The sequence below is a fragment of the Cygnus olor genome, chromosome 4 (assembly GCF_009769625.2).
Source record: "Cygnus olor isolate bCygOlo1 chromosome 4, bCygOlo1.pri.v2, whole genome shotgun sequence".
Classification (NCBI taxonomy): Eukaryota; Metazoa; Chordata; class Aves; order Anseriformes; family Anatidae; genus Cygnus; species Cygnus olor.
In genome coordinates, this window is record NC_049172.1 from 24209005 (window position 1) to 24221886 (window position 12882).

Sequence of the window (12882 nt, forward strand, 5' to 3'; positions counted from 1 at the left end):
AAAGCCTTTGTGAAAAATTTTCAATGTTACTTTTGTTGGGAGTCTCCTTCACTTAAGTAGATTAATAACATTTAATAAAGAAGTTTACTCTAAACATTATAATCTTATTGTCTCACTAAAACATGATTTTCCTGGGTATTTGAAATCCAATTTCATATCTGGCTGCTAGTATTCCTAACTAAAGCTGAAGAATCCTACCCACACTTTTGTAAACATTTTCCTTATACGTTTTTTTGGAGAAATGATTTGATCATCCATCAAAACATTGATATCTTACAATGGATACTTCCATGTAAACTCAGTGCTTAGCTGTTTTCAAAAGCCAAATCAAATACAAGGATTACTGTGAAAGTCATAGAGAAACAGAGAATTTTATAATGGTAAATGTATGGTATAAATCCATCTTTCATCCATATCCTGAATACTGTGCACAGTTCTTGTCCTCCCAACTTTGATACACCAAAGAAGGCAAAAAAGAATGATTAGAGTTCTGTAGTAGAGGCTATATGGTTAAACATTAATTACCCTAGAGCTAGAGAAAAGGTGAGTAAGAGGTCTGTAAATGTTCTGAAGAAAGTAAGGATATATTGTCTCTCTTCCAGTACAAGTAGGAGGTATCAGAGGAAACTAGCAGGTGTCAGGTTCAAAAGGCACAAGAAGTGATGTTTTTTCAATTGTATAGCAGACCTGTGGAACTAATCGGATACTGTGGATGCCAAAATCTTATATGGTTTCAAGGGAAATCTTGGAAATAATGGATAATCTTGGAAAACAAATCCATTGACAGTTTCTAATGGCATATAGACTTATCCAGCTCAGGAAGTCCCAGATGCTGAAAGAGCAATGGGGAATTATCCTATTGTCTTGCCAGTTCTTACTCTTTTATATCCATTGTTTGAGATAGGAAACTGAAAAAGAGAGGTGTACAGTCTGAATCTGAAATCTCTTGACTTGTGCAGTGCTATGTCAACATCCTTCCCAAAGCTTCTTTGTGAACACTACCAATATTTGTGGAATTAGTAGCCAGAAGGAGGAATTTACTAAATAAGTACATGACTGCTTCACCGCATCCAAATTTCTTCTGTCTAGGACTGAGGAATTTAAATGTTCTTGTATGATAATATATCAGGTTGATCGGAAGTATGTTACTTCTGCTTTGAGCTTTTTGACTTGTCATTTAGAATAATGGGTCTAACTTGACTTGGCAGCTAAGGTTCATTGTTATCCTGAATGAAAGATCAGTCTTTTTATTAGGCTCTAACTTATTTTATTAGTCCCTAGGAAGCCATTAGTGCAGAACAGCCACAAATCAATGCTTTCTCTTTACAGCAAGTTTTCTAGCTTCCCTCTATCAGATAACTGAAAATATCAAACTGGAGATATTGTTCAAACTTCATTGGAAATGATTAAGAGAGTGTAAAGGTGATTTTTTTTTTCTTGTCATTTAGTTTCTTGGCTTTGCCGGGAGCTTTCTGGCTTGTTCATTGGTTTACTTAAAGACTTACTAAAACCAAATATTTATTTGAAAGACATACTAGGATCAAAAAATCAGTTTATTCATTTGTGAAAGATATCTCTAAAATTATGTCTTAAAGGGAGGAGAAGGTAATATTTTTAAAAGCAGATGAGCCATTGTTGGTAACTGGATAAACTGATTTTCTAGGAAATTTACAATTGTCAAATTTTTACAGGCTTAAACAGACAGTACTCTGCTTTATAAATAATATCATAGGGTGAAGCAGTGCTTGGTATTTTGTCATAACTATTGATTAACAGTTGGGAATGCAAAAGCCCTGCAGTAACTCTATTCTTTCAAAAGGCCAAAAAAAAAAAACCAACAAACAAACAAACAAAAAAAGAAAACAATGTGTAAGTAGAAACAAGCAGTGCAGTTTCTACATTATTATAACTATGCATACTTAAATGGAAATACAACTTTTTTTTTTTTTTTCTGTTTACAAATAATAAGAATAAAAAGATCTAGCAGGTTGTTCTACTAAATTACACTTAGCTTATGTAAGACATTTTGTCTCTTAATGTTTCTGCTGCTCTGAACTGTGTCAGGCTGACCTGAAGCCTATCCCTCAGTGATAAATGTGTGAGAGAAATGCTGCAGTGGAGTGAAATGTGTTAGATTCTGTTTCATCATGCTTATGGTTGCTGTCTATATATATTTATTAGCATGGTGGATTTAAAATGTCATTCAGGATAAAAATCAATCCATATCTGAGAACTACTTGTGCAGGTGGTAAGAGAGAAGGGCTTTTTTAGCTGTGACCACAACTGTGTTTGTTCTGAGCTCGAATAACAGCTCACAAAACATCCTTTATCTTTGTCAATATAGTTTCTCATTGCAATTTAAAAGAAGGAGCAGACCCCTATAGCGAATGGAGCTTCTTTCTAGAGAATAAACAAAGGAGGTCTGAAGCACACTTTATGTGCCTGGAAAGAAAAGCCAAAGCACAACAAAGCCATTCAGAAAGGTCAGTGTCACAGTAACAGCAGCAAAAACTCGGTGTCAGGGCCATGAGGGATCTACCCACCCTTACTGCCCCTGCCCAGCCTCCCTGTACCCTGCCCATTTCAACGCAGCCCTTGGTCCCTCACAGGGACACTTGGTGATGGGGCTAGGGCTGTCCCCTGCTGGGGTGCTGGGATGGGCCTTGGCCACAATCCTGCCCTACCAGCCCCATGAGAAGCAGCTCATGGCCCACATCCCACACATTGTTCTGATGCTTGGGTGGGGTTTAATTAACTAAAACCTATAATGAGGCCTTCAAGTCCCCTTGGAGGGACCTCCCCTTGAGGCTTCAGCCAAAAGCAGCAGCCCTGTGAGGCAAAAGAGGCAATGTGAGCACTAGCTCAGCAGAGCATACGTGTTTTTTCCTTCCAGATTCATGAACCCTTGGTCAGGTTGTACATACCAGCTGCAGTTCATATTTGCTTTGAAAATATTAATGAGTATTAAATATTCATAATTTTGAAAGATTAAGAGTGGGTTTTCCAGCTGGTTTTAAAATTCCTTAAATACCAGACAGTTAAACCAATTTCCTCAAATTGATGATTTCCCAAGTTAAAATATGCAGTAATCATTGTTAATACTTTAAGATACTGGAAACTTCCTGCAGAGATGCTGGGTAGGGTAGAAATAGTGCTTTTATAGCAATGGGTTACAGTAATGAATGCTCTTTTGATTACTTGTTTGGAAAACAAACAAAAAAAACAGTCTTGGTCTATAATATGGTTCTAAAACCAATAGGTTATAAAAAGTAACAAGGATGTTGTAAAAGCAATTTTGTCTCAGAGTACTAGATTACAGCCTGATTTGAAATTCTTCAAAGTGGTGTGGGTAAATCAGATATTCTAAACTCTTGAAAATTAAAAGAAATCAAAAGTATTAAAATACACGAGAACACATGTACATATTGTACAAACAGGTAGTCCTTACAGAGAGAGAATATATTCAAAAATCGCAGAGCTGAGGGTAGATCTTCTCTCTTTACAGTCATTTCTAAATGTGTGGACCTTTAATAAATTGGATGTTTACTGAAAACTAAAACCATCAAAACACTTTGAATTGTCAATGAGTGGACTTTTGATAAGGACTACCTTCTACTACATCGCTTCATTGCTTTCTGAATCACTTTTGTGAAACTTCATTCCCAGACTTCTTCACTATCAACTTTATCACTTTTTTAGGGGATACATTATTTTGTTTTTGTTATTTTTTTCCTCTTTTTTTTTTTTTTTTTCCCTCCAAGTGAAGAAGTTCAGGGAATTAATATACAGAAATCATAAGCTGTGGTTGGGACGCAAATTCCTCCAAGTGAAAGTAGAGTGGATATTTTAGCTCCTTGTAATTCAGAAGGATTCTAAAAACATAAATATGGTGGTTTAATTTACGCTTAAAACTGCCTTTATGATATTTTAACTCTAAGGTCAATGGTTTATGTTGCCCGCTTTGGCAATTTAACAACTCTGCAGGCTTCACTGAAACTGGAAAATCTGCTTCAGGCAGATGTGGTGTTCAGTCATTTCTCTGCTGGCTTAATAAACTGCATTGAACAATATATCTGTGAAGTAATGGATGCTAGGTTCACTTAATAGCTGACTTAGATAAGATTCCAAAGGCAGGAGAAATTGATGGACAATTGTCCAAAACTATATTGTGTGAATTCAATTGTCACGTTTTTCTGGTGTTTGGAGCAAATTTCAGAAGATAGTTTTAGGCAATCAGCAGCACAAGGTGTGTTTGTTGTATATCCCAATAGTAACTTTTCACAGCTCTTTCTTTTTAGTGTGCAGGGCCAGTTGGTGCCATCTGTCACGTTTGTGATATATAGGCTGTGAAACAAGGGAATCATGCTCTTAGAGTAGAATATGAAGAAACCTTCCTGACAGTATCATTAGCAACATTTTCCTACTACAGGTAGAACTAATTCAGGTCATTGTAAATTCACTTCCTTTTAAAGGTGCAATACCAAATAGTATACTAAATGAAGTTACTATATGTAAATCTGTATTCACTATTCTCACTATTGGAACTGCTATGGATAATTCACAGGAGCCATCTTCTTACAGCTAAAAATTTCCTTCTTTTCAAAATGCAGAAGTCCCAGATTTGGTTGTATAAGTGTCCAGGTTTGATGGTTGTTAGTAACTAGTTGGTGTATAGTCATGGTTTGTTAAAAGGATATTACTTAGTAAAATAGTGTATGCAGCTGTTTTGATTTGAGGAAGAATAAGAGCACTCATGGAAGCTTTTATATCTACCCCTTACTGTTTGAAAACACTGTTTTCTCAGGTAGATGAAGGAATGCTATTCTTATCCTCTCTTTGTTTTTGTTGGTTTTGCAGTTATCGCAAGTTAAATATTGGTACCACTAAAAGTAGTCTTTTTATCATTAATATTGCCTTAATATTAATGGAATACTGTGAAAAGTATTACAGAGAGATCTGCAGTAAAGAGTAACTGATATGAAATATGTTTATAAATATTTGCATTAGATCATGTGATATTTCTGTTTTAGTCATATATTTAACATGCAATAATACTGTTTTTCCCTATATGTGTTTGTTCTGTTACAAAAGTCCAGTGCTTAAATTTGAACTTATGTTATATATAATATATGCATATATTATATATTTATATTATATTTATGCATATATAGTATTTATTTATATATATGTATATTATATCTACATAATGGAGTTGTAGGTAGTATCAGCCCTATAGAAACTGATGGGTAGACCTAAATGCTTGGTGCTAATGTCTTGTTGTTTGTACAATATTCATTTCAGAGATTTATTTTGGATGAAGTTATGTCTGATACAATGCACTGAACATCCATTAGCACCTGGAGTTCAGAAGGAGCACTCCTGGAGCATACATCCTATTTAGTTTCATTGCAAAGGAATTCATATTGTACACTCTGAAACACAATGCAAATCATATCCCAATAAGTGGGGATGTCTGAGGGACTCACAATAAAAAGAAAAAAAAATCCATTCCTGAGCCAAAACATTAGTGGGGATGAGCTCATAATCCCTCCTGCTGAAAGGCTGAAGGTTGACCTTCACTCAGGTCAGCAGTAAAAATGCTAATGAGGCTGATAAGAGTTCCCACTAACAGCACTGTGTGAGGTCTTGTGTCTGGATTCTGACTGTGTGTAGGAGAATGAAATCCTTTCTACAAGGAAAGCCTATCTTTGACCTATGTACCTTGTTAATTTCGAACCATCACTGAGAGCACAATATCATTGAAGGTTGCATTTTCCATTCAAAAGAGTGCAGTTTACTTAAGGAGGACACTATTTCCCTGGAATAGTTCAGTCACGTGTAGAAAGTAAAACAGCATATTAAGGGTTAGATGCAAAACATAGCAGTCCAGATCTGGTATCATTTAGTAGATGTGCCCAATACGACAAAACACGCCAGCACTTGAGAATATGACCTTCTCAAGACTATACAGTGATTAAAAGTAACGTTTGCTGCATATGCATCTATAGCCTAATGTTCTGTTAAAAGCAAAATCAGTAGCTATGTAAGTAAAGTGTGGTATTTGGAAGGTACCTGAAAAAATGTGCTTCTCGTTTCATGAAACAGTTGAATAACGGAATTCTTAGCAGCACATGTTAATAGCAGCAGAGAATACATACAGAATTTTTTAGTCTTCATCGGTGCCAACACAGTCCACTGCTTTAAGCAGTCAGATGTATTATTTAATTTGTGTTAAGCAGATTTTTTTACTTGGTTGTCTGGAATTTAGATTCACTATTATCATTGTGTGCCTGTGATTTGAAGCATTTGCAGTAGGCCTTTCTGAGCAGGCAGTTCATCTTCATATGACTTTTTAAAGCAATTTTATTTCCATTTAATCCTAATTTACTTTATACAATTAATCTTACAGACATAAAATGGAAAATGTATATACCTATGTAATGTGCATATTGCTATATCCTTCTTTATGTGCCATGAAAAACCAAGACAACTGGTCTTTGTGCAAAAGATCTTAAAAGAGAAGAATTAACCATTACCATCCCAATCTAAACTTTTAGTATCAAGTTATTGGTTTTATCCTATTACTGTTTACTGTGCATGACTCCAAGTTTACATTTGTAATAATGAAACAGAAATCCTGTGGTAGGATTTGCTACGTCTTTTTGTGCTATGTTCCTATGGAAAGTTGAATAGGAATTAAATATCTACAGAGTATAACACCATATAATCATAGAATCATATAATTCTGCTGGAAGTCTGCATGTTGCTGTGCACTGATTCCAATCTATTTTTGTCCTTCTTCAGGCAAGGAGAGTTCCAGATTTCCTCTGTAGTAATCATCTTTAAAATTCTTTCCAGGAAAGTAGTTTTGCTAGAGGTGAGAAGACAGAACAGGCCTAGATTATCAGAAACAACTTTGACACCCATTCTAATCCACATTATAGTCAAAACTTTGTGTTTTGGTCTCAAACAGTTAGTGTTCATTTAAATTTTTAAATAAACATTTAAAGATCCTTTCCTGTTCCAAGAACATTACAGTATTCAAAGGGTGGAAATGTGGTTTGTGCTGCTATTACTCCTCTTCCATTAGGCTGTGAATTCTGCTGCTTTTGGAAGTGTTCCTTGAAATCTCAGCTCAACTGTCCATTTCCTATGAAGGAAGCAACCATCAAAATTTTAGAGGAGAATGACTTTGTATAGGAATGCAGAATTCTACCCTGAGTTGTACACACACAACATATATTCACAAATTAATCTGTTAAAAACAGTGGCACATGGCTGCTCTTCAGAGTAAAATAACAAAATTTGGCATTTGCAGAATGGAAGTGTGTCTTGCATATTCTAAAATGATGGTCTTTTCATTAACAATGAAAAGTCCTAACAATGTGCTTTATCTTTGAGCAAATTTGCATATGATTTTATACAGAAGTTCTTCCAGAAATACAGAACTAGAAGACGTATTACTCAACCTGTTTTCTTTTTAGTGAATTTTATTTCTTCCTTAAATAAAAATAAATACTCTTAGGCCTTCATTGCTCTTACCTTTTGTCTGCTTTTAATTCTTTCTACTTCTATCATTTTCCTATGAACTCTAATTGAACATCCTATATTCCAATTTTGTTCTCTTTCCACCTGTATTTTAGAAGTTTAGATTTTTTTATTAACCTAATCTCTGAAAAATCCCTTAAGGAGTTGTGCTGACATTTTCTTACCAGTTTCATTTTTCTCTTCTCCATACTGAGGATATTTTAGTCTCTTACTTCATTTATAGTGAGTTTTTTAGTCTTACTCTGCAGGTAGTACATGACTATTAATCTTCCTTTCTCCCTGCTGACTGTATATTTTTCTTCAAAAAAGGAAAAAATGTCTGCTTGTCTCCTCCCTTTGCTAACAGTTCCCCTGTGCTTCATCGTACTATCTTGTTTGCTTAAACTGTTTAAGTGAATACTATCTTGAATTTATGTTAAGAAATTAAAAACTTCTATGAGCCATGACTTCTGTAGATCCTGTACAAACCTTGTATCTTGTCTATTTTCAAAAAACACATTTGCAAAACTGTTTCTAAAAGCTGGAGATAGCCTGAGGAAACAGGTTGCTATCTCAGTCTCTCAACCTTTTAGGATCAGTATGTCTGGGGGCAAAAGGATCATCACAAAGGCCAGTTTTGCTTTCTTACAGAGTAACAGAGATTAGTGTGCGTTCTAGGTGTGAAGATTAAAGTTCCTTGTGATGGGAAAAAATAAAATAGCAAAACTGACTGACACTAGTAGTGATGATTACAATCAGTACTCATCTTTCTAAACTGTCTATTCCAGCTATAAAAAAAAAGCTGCAATTTTAAATTAGAAATTTTATTGTGATAATTTAACTAGTTTTTTAGTGTCTTTGATAGCTTTGGTATTGTACTTTTCTTATTTTATAATTATTATATTGAAAATATGTATAATTGTCTGAATTTACTTGCATTCACTGAATATACAGTTTGGTGTCAATTACATGCACCTGTGGAAACTGAATGACATTATCTGTATTTGGAGAATTTGTTATAGATTCAGGAAGAGAAATATGAAGCAGAATTCTAAATGCTAAAAATCTGCTTCCACAGTAATACCTGGTATACTGGTGGACTAGACCATTTAAAACCTCTGATACATTCCAGCTGAAATGTACACATACATTGTTCAAATAAAAAGGTTTTCTGGGCAGCATGAGAATCACGTGTCATAGAGCAATTTTGGTGGTTGTTGTTGCTCTTAACTGAAAATAAGTGTCTGGAATGTGTTCATATTTTAACTAAATTAGAGAAAAGTATCCCTAGATAATATGTTGATTGTTCCAAAACAATATTAAGTTATTTTGATACAAAAGTATATAGTGGTGTGCAGTAGTTAAGTGCCAACCTTTAGAACTGAGGGTGGAAAATGTACCATGATTAGACTGAATAGTATAAAGGCTTCAGGGTTCCTACAATTGTAATTCCTTTTGGAATATATTAAAAGCCAATGTTAACTGTTCTTCTTGGTTTATCTGTTGGGGTAGTAAACACATTTATTATAGTGGAGCAGTACTGATTTACTCCAGTGAAGCAACAAGTTTCTCAAGCTCAAAATATTACTTCTAGACATAGTTAACAGGAGCTAGTTTTGAATATTGAAATGCACTTATAACAAGATGGAATAATTACTTATGTGTTCATTTGATTGAAGGAGTCTCAACAACAAAATATTTTTCTTTAGCACTCTTCACAAAAGTTTCTTCTACTCATAGACAAGATCATTCATCAATTAATCTTATTGCTTGCTGATATCTTTTTCAATCTTGTATTTGTCAAAGCACCACAAAAATACTCAGTAGGAAATCTGTCACATTCATCTCTCTGAGAATGTTTTCACTCACCTCTGACTTGTCTCTGCTGGGATAGTCTACTATGTACTCAGCGACAACCTGTTCATTAAGATATTAGAACTTATGGCTGCCATCAGTGACTTCAGTTGGGGAAATTAAGCGTTTTCTCTACAACTATTTTAATATTCGTCTTGTTGGATGGAATCCAGATTCAGATTAATAAATTAGGAAGTCTGCTTAATATGGAATAATTAATGACACAGCAGTAGGCAAATTGTTAAAAACTGAAAGAATGACTTGTCACAAATTGAAAACAGTGGTGTAAATCAGGCCTGGAACCCATAGATTCTCCTCGTGATTAAGACAATATGCAAAGTACATTTTAGCTTATTCTTTAAAAAAAAAGAAAAAAAGAAAAGGAAAAAAGAAAAAAGAAAAAAAAGCTTTCAATACTTACACTATGCTTTTCACTATTAATGTTTAGATAATCGTTCAGCTTATTCTACCCAGCAACAGCAGAATCAACTTGAATTTGTGAAAATCAGAATTATCTTTGCAATCTTAATTCACTGTTTTATAGAAATGTTTCATGGCTGTAAATATATCATTATGTAATAACCACAGGAGTCCTGCATTTAGTGAATAAGTATGCAAGATTTCTTATTGTTCTTCTCAGAGTATCCTTAGTATTCACATGTATGTCTTTCCAATACCATCTGAAGCACAGAATTTACCTCTATAATTTTGTCTCTGCTTTCTTTGCTTGTTATCTACCTCTTTCCTTCCACTCCAGCCTGCACAATTGTGAGCTGTGCTTGTCCTTCTGCTTTGCCCTTGTCCATCTCACCCACTGGCTTCTGTTCATCGTTCATTCTGCCCTTTACCTCCCTGGTTGCTCTGGTGCTGCGTCTGCAGCATTTGAGACTTTACTAAAACATAGATGGCAATTAATCTCCCTGAGTTCATTCACAAAGAATTACATTTTATTTTTAAAGAATGGCAGTCTCCATTTTACAGGGTCTATATTTTAGTAACTATTATAATTTCATTGGAAGATCAAAGTTTATGTGAATTTATGTGCAGCATTAATATAAATGCTGCAGAATACTTTAATACCAACACTGTCTTCAAAACGAATATGTGATTAACTTGTTACTGTTTTAATATATTTTCTTTAAATATAGCATTCTTAATAGTTATATTGCAATGCAATTCTATCTGACTTCTTAAAAGGTAGTGGAGTGAATATTTCACTTCTGTTGTTTATTTCTTTCTCTTTGCATCTTATGAGATCCCTTCTCCTTGCAGTAAGTCTGGCTGCTTCATCTCATGTAGCCTGATCAGTGGAGATTTTCCTACTTGTCTCTGTAGAGTGTATATCAGGAAGAAATTGATTTCTATATTTGGTTAGTGTGTAGCTATTTATATTTTCCTTGTAGAAGGCTTAAATGAAAGTTATTCCTTTAGTTGCACATAAGGCTGAGGAAAAAGCAGAGATCTTTTGGTACCCTTTTTGTTATGAGCAGCTCAGTGGGAGGCTCAGCACAGATGGTTTAAAGAGCTGTTGCAAGGACTGTGAAATAGTCTCTGGAGACTTCTCCGAAGCCATAATCCTGTTAAGGCAATGCTGCCTTGTAATTTCTACAGCACTGGGCACACTGAGGTCTGTGAGGAGCTGTTGGTGGCATAACTCCCATACTTCAGCCTCCGATGGAGGTCACGCTTTATAAGGAGTATAATGTAGGAGTTGGAAGAGATCCTATGGCATAGTCACAAAGTTGCTGTCTGTTTCCTACGGTAACTTAACTTTTGTCAGTAATGGGAAGATAGGCTCAAAACATAATTTCCCTGTTAAAACAGTGTTACACCAGCTGAATTACTATCATCTTTTCATCATCTAATACTGTCAACAGTGCTAAATTTATTCCACCATCTTGAATAATTTCTGTATCTATTCCATACAAATATCAACTTACCATGGTTTTCACTTGTCTATAAAATGAAAAGTGATGTGGAAAGAAGCTGAGAGGACTTTGTTATTGGGAAATAAAGGAAAAAAACATATTCTTTCTCATTCCCAGAACCCTTCTGTTATTGCCCTGTGAAAAATGCTATAACAGATGCTAACAGCATTCATTTATTATACATTCCATCCCACCCCTCACCAGCTAGGTCATAAGTTTAACTGAGTTTTTATGAGAATAAAGCAAGCTTAAGATGCATTCAGTGAAACTGTTGTCACACTTGTACATCTGAAATATCAACTGTAAACTTGAATCTGACTTTGAATCTCTTGAAAACCATTCAAATTCAAAGATATGTTAATGGGCTGTCCAGCCTTGTTACTGTAAATTGTGTGTTGAGAGTTATCTCTCTCAATACAGTAGTAAAAGGAATACTAGGGAAAATGTGAGCCCACTGCTGAATGTTGGGGAGGGGGGAGGCTTGCACTAGTGATGGAGGATACAGAGAAGGCAGAGATACTGAATGCCCTCTTTGCTGCTAAGGTCAGCCCTCAGGAATCCCAGACAAGTCTGGAGAAAGGACGACTTTGCCTTAGTTGAGGAGGACTGGATTAGAGGTTATTTAGGCAAATCTGACATGCACAAATCCATGGTCACTGATGGGATGTACCCATGAGTGCTGAGGGAGCTGGCAGATGTTATTGCTAGACCACTCTTCATCATCTTTGAAAGGTCATGGAGTACAAGAGAGGTGCCTGAGAACTGTAAAAACAACAACAACAACAACAAACAGTGCCACTCCAGTCTTCAAAAAGGGCAAGGAAGAGGACCCAGTCAGCCATCCCTGGAAGGGACAGCTTATCCTGGATGTCACCTCTAAGCATGTGGAGGAAAGGAAGGACTAGTCAGCATGGATTCATCAAGGGAAAATCATGTTTAACCAACCTGATAGCCTCTATGATGGAATGACTGGCTGGGTAGATGAGGGGAGAGCAGTGGATGTTTTCTACCTTGACTTCAGCAAGGCTTTCACTGCTGTATCCCACAACATTCTCATATGTAAGCTCAGGAAGTATGGGTTAGATGAGTGGACAGTGAGGAAGATTGAGAGCTGGCTGGATGGCAGAGCTCAGAGGGTTGTGATCTAGTCTAATCTAGTTGGAATGCCTGTAGCTAGTGGTGTCCCCCAGCGGTCAGTACTTGGTCCAGTCTTGTTCCATCTATTCGTCAATTACCTGGATGAAGAGTCAGAGTACACTATCAGCAAGTTTGCTGATGATACGAAACTGGGAGGAGTGGCTGATATCCCAGAGGGCTGTGCTGCCACTCAGAGGGACCTGGACAGGCTGGAGAGTTGGTCAGAGAACAGCCTCATGAAGTTCAACAAAGGCAAATACAGGGTCCAACACCTAGGGAGGAATAACCCCATGAACCAGTACAGGTTGGGGGCTGAAAGCTGCTCTGGAAAGCAACTCTGTGGAGAATGACCTGGGAGTTCTGGTGGACAGTGGGTTAACCATGAGCCAGCATTGTGCCCTTGTGGCCATGGCCATTGGTATCCCAGGGTGCTTTA

General features: G+C 36.1%; 1 protein-coding gene across 3 annotated transcripts in view; it reads left to right on the plus strand.

Moving 5' to 3' along the window:
* GPM6A (glycoprotein M6A) overlaps nucleotides 1–12882 on the plus strand; it is a 118403-nt gene that overhangs the window by 80987 nt on the left and 24534 nt on the right. The gene's annotated exons all lie outside the window — the stretch shown is intronic.